The sequence below is a fragment of the Tupaia chinensis genome, unplaced genomic scaffold (assembly GCF_000334495.1).
Source record: "Tupaia chinensis unplaced genomic scaffold, TupChi_1.0 Scaffold000022_1, whole genome shotgun sequence".
NCBI classification, from domain to species: domain Eukaryota; kingdom Metazoa; phylum Chordata; class Mammalia; order Scandentia; family Tupaiidae; genus Tupaia; species Tupaia belangeri.
The window spans coordinates 2366357-2376625 of NW_006159452.1; the positions used below are offsets into that span (position 1 = coordinate 2366357).

The 10269-nt window shown below is 39.4% G+C and overlaps 1 pseudogene; it reads right to left on the reverse strand.

The window, feature by feature from the left end:
- Positions 1-4980: 4980 nt before the first annotated feature.
- On the reverse strand, positions 4981-5535 carry LOC106734529 (60S ribosomal protein L17 pseudogene; annotated as a pseudogene).
- Between the last annotated feature and the right edge of the window lie 4734 nt (positions 5536-10269).

Here is a 10269-nt window from a genome sequence, read left to right on the forward strand (position 1 = left end):
ACCCTGTCGATACAGTCCATGTACATTCGTCTTCTAAGACAGGGTTCAGAAAGTTATAAAGAGTGAATCTAGAAACAAAGGGAAGATTTAAAGCCCCACTCAGGTTCTTATTCATAAAAAAATCCAGTCTTTTTTCCTCCAGTTCCATTTATTCTTTTTTTTTTTTTCTTTTTAGCTATAGGGTGCGTGCACTTCCCAGAAAGACAGAGACAGAGAGACAGAAATTGAGAAGTCGAGAAATCACCCCCCCTCCACCCCCCAGAGAGGATGGCCACACTGCAATCTCTTCTCCATTCTCCTCTCGGGATCTTGGGCATGCATGCACACGCACCCAGCATGAGTTTAAGCCAGCGGGTCTGGGACTCAAACCATGATCGACTACATAGGAGTCTAGCAACATAGCCGTTACTCCAACTGCTGGTCCCATCCTCCAGCCCCATTTATATAGTAACAAGAAACTTTTATTTCCATGGGACTGCAAGTTTTAACAGCATGATAACAAAGGAATTATATATCCAAGAAGATGATTATGATTCAAGAGGGAGTATATGAAAATATCCTTCTATATTAAGGATAGGACCGAACAGAGGTAATGAGAGAGGAAAACAGCAGAAATAAGTTTGGAGGTCTTGCTGGTGTGAGAATATTGTTACTGAAGAAGGACCAGCAAATGGCATAAAGGTTACGTCACTGGACTCCCAGTTATCTATGACTCGAGTCCTAGACATGGGCTTAAAACTCGTGCTGGGCACATGTGTGTGCATACCCAGAATCCTGAGCAGAGAAAGGAAGAGGAAGAGAGGGGATTGTGGCGTGGCTAACCCCCCAGGGAGTAATTTCTCACTTTCTCTCTGCCTCTGTCTCTCTGGCAAGTGCAAAAATCTCTCTAAAGAAAAAAGAAAGAAAGAAAAGAAAAGAGAGAAAGTTGTTATTGAAGAACTAAAGGGATTAAAGTGCAAAGAAAGTAGAAAATAGTTGTAGAGTGGGATGTTAAAGTTTAAATTATGGGGCCAATTCTGTGGCCTGTTGGTTGAGGGAGCTAGATCCCAAATGGCTGATTATGCTCTTTGAGTCCTGAACTCAGTGTCCTGGGGAACACACCAGGTATATGTGTGTGTGTGTGTGTGTGTGTGTGTGTGTGCACAAAAATACTGACAGGGTAGAGAAATAAAGGAGAAGGGATTGTCATGTGACCATTCCCCCATGGGGTGGGGTTTCTCTCTCTTTCTCTGTCTCTATGTCTCTCTCTGGCATGTGCATGTACCCTCTGGCAAGAAAGATACCACCTAAGTGAAACTTTAGCAGGTGGGCTTAATAGTAGAATATAAGACATAAAGGGAAGAATAAGTAAGCTGGAAATAGAACTATAGAAATCACATAATATGAACAGAGATAAAATATATATATATGTGTGTGTGTGTGTGTGTGTGTATATATATATATATATATATATAGATAGATAGATAGATATCTATATCTATCTATATATATATTTGGAGACATTTTTGCTACAGGGTGCGTGCGCTCGCTAGAAAGAGAAAGAGAGACAGGGAGACAGAAAACGAGAAATCGCCGACCCGGGGGGATGGCCACGCTGCAATCCCTTCCCCTCCATTCTCCTCTCGAGATCTTAGGCACGCATGCACATGCGCATGGCCTGAGTTTAAGCCACCAGTCCAGCACTCTAACTGCAGTCGACTCCGTGGGAGTCCAGCGACATAGCCATGTAATCGTTACTGACACTGTGGTGTCAGGACGACTAGAAAATGGTAAACTGCTCGACTCTATTGTGCCTCCTTTAACAGCACCCAGTGAGGAAGGTTACTGCAGGTGAAGATGGAAATGCAGGTCCCTGTATAGTCTCTGCTGCTATGAGGAGGGGGTGAGCTCTTTATCAGCTGGCAGAGATGAACGTCTCAGCCCCCTATTTGGCTTTATCCGTAATCATCTGGCAGTTGTGTAAGAAGACTTTGTTACGGCCATGGGAGGAACCTGGGGGGCGTGGATCTAAGCCCTCCACTCAGCCATGCTAGCGTGATGAAGCCATGGTTTTGTTCGGAGGCATAGAGAATTAATTATTAAAAAATTTTCTCGTCTGTTAAGCTGAACCTTTCCTTGTCTTTTGGCTATAGGAAGCAGGCTTTGTTGGGGGAGGGGGTTCTTTTCTTTGTTTATTTCTGTTTGTTCTGTTTCATTGGTTAGTATCCATTGGCACTTCTAAGGTGCTAGATCTTCATCTCTAAGTCTGATTCATTTGACATTAAAAACAAACAAACAAAAAACTAGGAAATTTCCCATTGTTTCATTTCTGCTATTCCAAATTCTTAAGTCAGTCTACTTTTTTTTCTCTGTCTTTTGGAGGTTTCTTATGCTTATTTTTTATATCAAGCCCATTGATTTTCTACCATATTAGTGGTAGAAATGGGGAAAAGTATATCATTATTTCTTGTTTTTTATATTTGGCATAACATTATCAGTGCAATGAATGATTGTTGTTGTTGTTCCTGTGAAGTTTCTAAAATCTGACCAAAAAAAGTACAGAAAAAGAAAGAAAAGAGATGAACTGCTTGCTTGACTCACCCTAAGACAATCATTTGGGAATAATATATTCAGCCATTTAACTTTGAAACATTGATCTATGTTATTATGAATACGATTTCAGGCAACTTTATGAAAAATAAGTTAAACTTTTGTTGAGCTATTACTGAGAAAAACAAAAGTTAATTACTCATAAAATCTTTAGTTTTAACTGTGGTAAAAACCCATAAAAATAAGGAAAGGTTAAAAAAGCAAAATTATTTCCTATATTTCAAATAAAAATGATAAGTGAATTCTTAGAAGTCTTCAGTGGAGGACCCGACATTTTTTTTTAGGGAGGAACTAATTAGCAACACAAATAGTTTAGGAAAAATATATTCAATGAAGTTGGCCAGCCAAGATAAGGTTCTCAAGTAGACCATAAACTATGGATCAACTGCAGAAACAAAACCAAAGATGCGCTCCCAACTAGAAAAGTTAAATATATTTGTCTTGATTTAATAGCCTTAAGACTTGATGAGCTAAGTTGCAGCTAGGTTAGACTCTCACTTATCTATCTTCCATACTAGAAATAATCTTTTAGTAAACGTCCTCCCTCTTTTCAAAGATTCATTACACAAATAGTCCTTCTGAATGTAGTGTCAAATGTATGTGCTTATGTTTCTCTTGAAAGAGTGATGCCCAGACCAGCTGGTGGTGTGGTAGTTAAAATGGCTAAATATTCAATGAAGATATTCAATGAAGTTGGTCAGCCAAGATAAGGTTCTCAAGTAGACCATAAACTATGGTATCAACTGCAGAAATAAAACCAAAGATGCCCTCCCAACTAGACAAGTGTGGTCCAACTGTGCAGTTTAAGTCCTGGATCTACGGTTTGAAATCCACACTGGGTATATATGCATACATGCCCAAAATCCCAAAAGAAAGGAAAGATGGAAGAGAAGGGATTGAGGCGTGACCATTCCCCATGGGTATCTCTTTCTGTGTATGTGTGTGTTTGTGTGTGTATGTGTGTGTGTATGTCCAGAAAGCCCATGTGCACACAGGCCAAAAAATAAAAATAAAAAAGAAAGTGACAGAGAGAGAAATCTAGTGCCAGTTCACAGGGAAACACTGTTGCACATCACATCAGATGTGTGGTAACACTGAGTCTCAAATATTCAGAGGCAGGGAGAAGCACAGGCATTTAGCCAGTTCAGAGGGAAACACTGCTTGTTGCACGTCACATCAGATGTGTGGTAACACTGAGTCTCAAATATTCAGAGGCAGGGAGAAGCACAGGCATTTACCCTTTCTTTCCCATCTCTGCTTCTTATTGAATCGAACTTTCCCCATGGATTGTTAGCTCTCCTATGCCTCTGGAGGGAGTTGCTTAGACCCCTTAACTGCTGAGGACAGAAGAGCCCAACAGCAGCAGTGAGGCTCAGCACTTAAGTTCAGAAGTGAGAAGAGTCAAACCTTGTTACCCCTGCCAGAGAGAGCCTGGGTGCCGGAGCTTCTTGGGCTCCCACCACAGCAGGATGACAGGTCTGTGAAATAGCCTCCAGGCTTAGGCCACACTCAAATTGAACCCCTAGATGGCTACACTAACCTGGGTAACAGCTGCAGTTGGCATATATGAAAGGTCTTCAAAAAACTCATGGAAAATTTATAGTTTGAAAAAACTATGTAGGGCTTTCAAAAAATATTTACACCAAAATACATTCATATTTAAATTCTATTTTTCACCAATTTATTGAAGTCCTGTCATGTACAATGGAACTGTATTTCTTACAGTTCTTTTTAAAAAAAATTTAATAAATAAAGTCCTCCTATTTATTTTTTTCCATGGAAGAGAGAGAGAGAAAGAAAGAAACAACCCTAACAAGGTCCTCACATCACACTCCCATTCCTGACATGTTCCGTGACATCCCATGTGAATCCAGTTGTGTTACACCGTGGCATCGCCTGGCCCTCTGCACAGTTCAAGAGGGTATAAGTCTGACATCGGGTGCAAGCATGATCAGTTGCTTTTTTTTGGTTGTCGTTTATTTTTTCAGCTTTTTTGTTTGTTTGTTTGTTTGTTTTTGCCAAAAGGCACATACACTGGCTGGAGAGAGACAGAGGCAAAGTGAGAAATCACCTCGAGGGTGGATGGCCATGACACAACCCTTTCTCCTTCATTCTCCTCTCAGGATTTTGGGCACAGCCACACACATGGTGTTCAGCATGATTTTCAAGTCTCTGGGTCCAGATTTTGAACCGTGGTTGGCCATGTGGGAAGCCAGCACCTTAACTGCCATGGCACCTACTAGGCCCATGATCAAATTTTGATGAATACTTTCTTCCAGACTGCAGATTGTCAACTTCTCTTGTTTCCTCACATGACAGAAAAGAGAGCACAAGACCTGCATTTCTTTTTTTTTTTTTTCCTTTTTTATCTACATTTATTTTATGCTGACTTTATTCCCTTGTCATAAGTTTTTGTTTCTTCAGTTTCTTCTGGGATATCTTTTTCTTCTGTGCAACTTCCTCTTCCGGTTTGGGAACAATTTGCTCCTTTTCAGTGAGGATCATCTCGATGTGGCAGGGGGAACTCATGTATGTGTTAATCCGTCCATGAGCTCTGTACGTACGACGGCGCATCTTTGGTGCCTTGTTCACCTGAATGTGCTCAATGACCAGAGAATCTACATCTAACCCCTTAAGTTCAGCATTACTCTCTGCATTTTTAAGCATGTGCAGCAAAAATTCAGCACTCTTTTTGGGCCACTGACCTTGTGTCCAGCCCCACTGTTTAGCCTGGGCACATCTACCAACTCCACCATTGTAAGGACGGAATGGCACACACTGCTTCTGTAAAGTGACATCCTTCAGATACTTGGTGGCTTTTCGGATATGCATACCCTTGATGGCCTGGGCAGTTTCACGAGTGTTCTTAAAGTGAACACGAAGATTTGAACCTCTTGACTTGCATGACTTTGTGGGGTTCTCTGGGTCAAGTGAATAGCGAACCATTTTCAAAGATCACCTCAGGCCGCTACGGAGAAGAGTGCATTTCTTTTTAATAGAAGAATCGAGTCCATCAGGAAAGCTCTGCCTGCATGACCTAATTAGCTCCCAAGCACTCTACCTAAAACAGTGAAGAAGGATAAAATATACCATTTTACAGAAGAGAGTTTAAAAATCTATGAAAGGTAGAGCCAGAAGGTGGTGAAGTGGTTGACGGGCTGGACTCCCACATGAACAATCACGGTTCAAGTCTTGGAGCTGGCAGCTTGAAAATTATGTCAGGTATATGTGCATGCATGTCCAAAATCTCAAGAGGAAAAGGGAGGAGAAGGAATTATGGCATAGCCATTCCTTCTAGGGGGTGATTTTTCACTTTGCCTCTCTTTGAATCTGTCTTTCACCTTTCCAGTGAGTGTATGGCCTCTAGGACAAAATAAAAGTCTATGAAAGGTTATGTTTGTGGGACCAGCAGTTAGCATAATGGCTATGTCGCTGGACTCCCACATAGTCGACTGAAGTTCGAGTCCCGAACCCGGAGGCTTAAACTCACACTGGGCACGTGTGCATGCATGCCCAAGATCCAGAGAGGAGAACGGAGGAGGAGGGATTGTGGCGTGGCCATCCCCCCTGGGGGAGATTTCTCACTTTCTGTCTCTCTGTCTTTCTGGCAAGCGCATGCACCCTATAGCAAAAGCCTGTCCCCCCCCAAAAAAAAGGTTATGTTTGTACGTATTTATTTGTGGGTGTATGTCTGTATGTATGTGTGTGTTTTTGTTCCCATATTGTAGAAAAGTAAAATGGTAGTGGTAAAAGCAAGGTGAACTACAGAGTATTTAGAAACTGATTAATTTGAACTTCATGAAATAAAAAGAGAGAAAAAACTTACAAAAATTTTGAATTGATGGGAGTAAGTAAAACATGGGCAAACTAGAGATTGGAATTAAACTTGGATCATCACAAATAGAAAAATATTAGGACACTATTACCAAAACAATTCATAGTTTCATGTACAAAATCCAAATAAGTTCAAAAAAGAAGTTATATTTTGTGTATTGATTTATATTGTCTCAGACTTATATTGTCTTTGAGACAATATAAATTATTTAAATTATTTAACTTAAACTAGTTGTCTATTCTTACATTCCCTGCTTCCTAAAATGGTTAAGTATCTTCTGTTTTAACGTGTTGCATTGACTTTTAAACTTTCTGTGTATTTCACAAAAAGAAAAAGAGTACATATCACTGCTTTGGGAATGGTGTGTCAGGCAGGGGTCCAATGTGTACTAATGCAAATATCCTGTAGGAGCTTGAAATAAATGCGGTGACATCTTAGTTTTTCAAACCCACAAACCATAAGTAAGTTTATGTCTATTGTTCTGTCATCATTATTAATAGTGTTGTACTCACTCTCAATGTGTCTTGGTTTGGATGATCAATAAAATAATTCAAAAGTTAGGGAAAAAAGATTGTCACCAGGGAATTAAAGTACAAAACTAACAAAATAGTTCAGATCAGAGATAGGCAGATATATCTTTTTTTAAGTATGATTTATTTAATTTATTTATTATTACTTGTTAATTTGACAGAGAGAAAGAGAGAGGAAAAGCCAAAAAGCAAGCCATGAGGTCTGGGACTCAAACCACGGTCAGCAACGTGGAAGTTAAACACCTTAACCACCACTCCATCCACTGGCTCCAGGCAGATGTATCTGAAAGCCAGAAAAAGAAGAAATTAGAAGCAGGTATCCAAATCAGAAAGGAAGAAGTAGAATTGTCTCTATTTCCTAAAGACATGATCTTCCACAAAAACCCTAAGGGCTTTATATAGAGCAAATAAAGTTAACAAACAAATTTTTGTGAACTTCCAGAACACAAAATCAACACATAAAAATTCAGTTGTGTCTCTATACGCTAATAACAAATTTTCTGATGGAAAATAATCCCACTTACAACAACAAAAATATCAAATACTTAGAAATAAATTTAAGATAAAAGGCTTATACATTGAAAACTATAAAATATTGATGAAAGACTGAAATTGGACACTTACATCATGCACAAAAATCAACTAAAATTAGATTGAAGACTTAATTGTTAAGACCAGAAATGTTAAAAGTCCTAGAAGAGGGGATAAAAGCTTCATGACATTGCTCCCAGCAATAACTTCATGGATATAAAATCAAAAATTCAGGTAACAAATACCCAGTGCTGCTCAAGTCCCAGGCCAGGTGGCTTAATGGACACCCTAGGCACCTATGGGTTCATTCCCGAAATCCCAATGGATAAATAGAGGAGAGGAGATTGTGGCATGATCATCCCTCATGGGGGGTATGCTTTTTTTGCTTTCATTCTCTCTCTCTTTCTCTCTCTCTCTCTCAGTCTCTGTCTCGCACACATACCTGCTGGCAAAATGTAAAAATATGTAAATAAATACATAAGTATTTACATTAAAGTAAAAAAGATTCTTCATAGAAAATGAAATGAGTGAAAAGACCTCTAGAGAATAAGAGAAAATATTTTCAAAGCACGTATCTAACAAGAGATGAATAGTAAAAACAAACAAACAAAACCTGATAACTATATTACCATAGGCTGGCGGGGATGGGACAGGGCACAGGCAGACCAATATGTGAAGACTCCAGATTCATGTCCAGAGACCTCCCTGAGTATGAGACACCCATTTGCCTGTGACTGGGGCTGGATGAGGCTGCGCATGGACAGCATCAGGGTCCTGTTGCAGTGCCATCTGTCTTTCTGTCTCATACTGTCTTTTTCGCTCATAGAAAAAATAGACAAACTTCAGAAAACAGCTAAGGGGGGACCAGCAGATGCCATAGAAGTTACATCACTGGATTTCCACATGGTCAACTGTGGTTCATGTCCCAGACCTGATGGCTTGAAAATCATGCCAGCTACAAGTATGAACATGCCCAAGATCCCTGGAAGAGAAGGGATTGCAGTGTGGCCATCTCCCCAGGGAATGATTTCTCTCTTCCCTTCTCACTGTCTCTCTCTCTCTCTCTTTCTCTCTCCCCAGTGAGCACACGTGCCCTAATGCAAAAATCTCTCAAAAAAAGAAGCTAAGGATTTGAATCTACAAAGATGACATAAAAGTGGCCAGCAAGTATATGAATAGATGTCCAATGTCACTAATTATCTGGGAAATGTAAATTAAAAAACAAGATACCGTCTCTCCCCAGTTAGAATGCTAGCCAAAAACACAAAACCATAAAAAAAAAAAATGCTACAGAAAGGAGAATTCTGTGACATTGTTGGTAGAAATGTTAATTAATACAGTCATTAGAGTAAACTGTGTGAAAGTTACTCAAAAAACTAAAAATGGGTCCAGTCACATGGTGCTTGCAATAGGATGCTGCTTTATGATGCTGGAAGCCATGTGGAAGACAGAGGGGGCAGGAGATGTTTAGATACCAGGTCGACCTAAGCACACCAGGAATGCTGCCCATGATTTGACTGGATAGAAGTGGGGATCACGGCAGGATGAGATGCCATTGAGGGTGCCTCATTTGTTCTCAATAAAATAATAAACAACTAAAATGGAATATTAATGTGACCCACTACTAGGGATATAGACGAAAGGAAATGAGTAGGTCATAGGAAAATATCTGCACTCCCATATTGACTGCAGTACTAACCACAATAGCCAATATATGGAATCAACCTAAATGTCCATCACAGATAAACAAAGTGTCACACACACACACACACGCACACACGTACACACACATACACACACAATGGAATACTTTTCAGTCATCAGGAAATGATGGCAATATGGCATTCAAGGCAATATGGACAAGCCTGAAGGACATTATGTTAAATGTAGTAAGCCAGGCACAAAGAGAAAAATCACATGCTCTGACATGTATACAGAAACTAAAAACATTTTTATGTAAGTAGAGCATAGACTACTGCTTTTTAGAGGTTGAGAACGGAGAAAGGAAGGGAGAGACGGGGAGATGATTAATGGATATGAAATTACAGTTTAATAAGAATGGGTTCTAATGTGCTATAGCACAGTAGGGTACATATAGTTAATAATTTACTGTAGCTAAATGAGAGGATTTTAAATATTTGCAACACAAGGTTGTGATAAATGTTTGAAGTACTAAATATGCTAATTACCCCAATTTGATCATTACACATTGTATTCACATACTGGAAAATCACACTTTACCCCCAAAATATGTATAATTGTTATGTGAATTTAATAATAATAAATGCAACATGTTTTGTGGGTACAGAGACATTGGAACCCTCTGGTACATATTAGTGGGAATGTAAAATGATACAGCCACTATGGAAAACAGCATGGATGCTCTCCTCAAAATTAAAAATAGAACCAATGTGTAATTCAACAATCACACTTTGAGGTATTTATCCAAAAGAATTGAAATTAGGATCTCAAAAATATCTGCACTCCTGTTTTTGATGCAGCATTATTTAAAATAGCCAAAATGTGGAAACAATTTAAAATATCCATTGACAGATGAATTAAATTGATATATGAAGTATTTATTTATTTATTTATTTATTTATTTATTTATTTAGGAGACGTTTTTGCTCTAAGACATGTGCACTCATCAGAAAGACAGAGTGACAGAGAGACAGAAAAGCGAAAAATCACCCCCAATGGGGGATGGCCATGCCACAATCCCTTCTCCTCCATTCTCTTCTCGGAATCTTGGACACAATGTGAGTTGTGGCGTGAGTTTAAGCT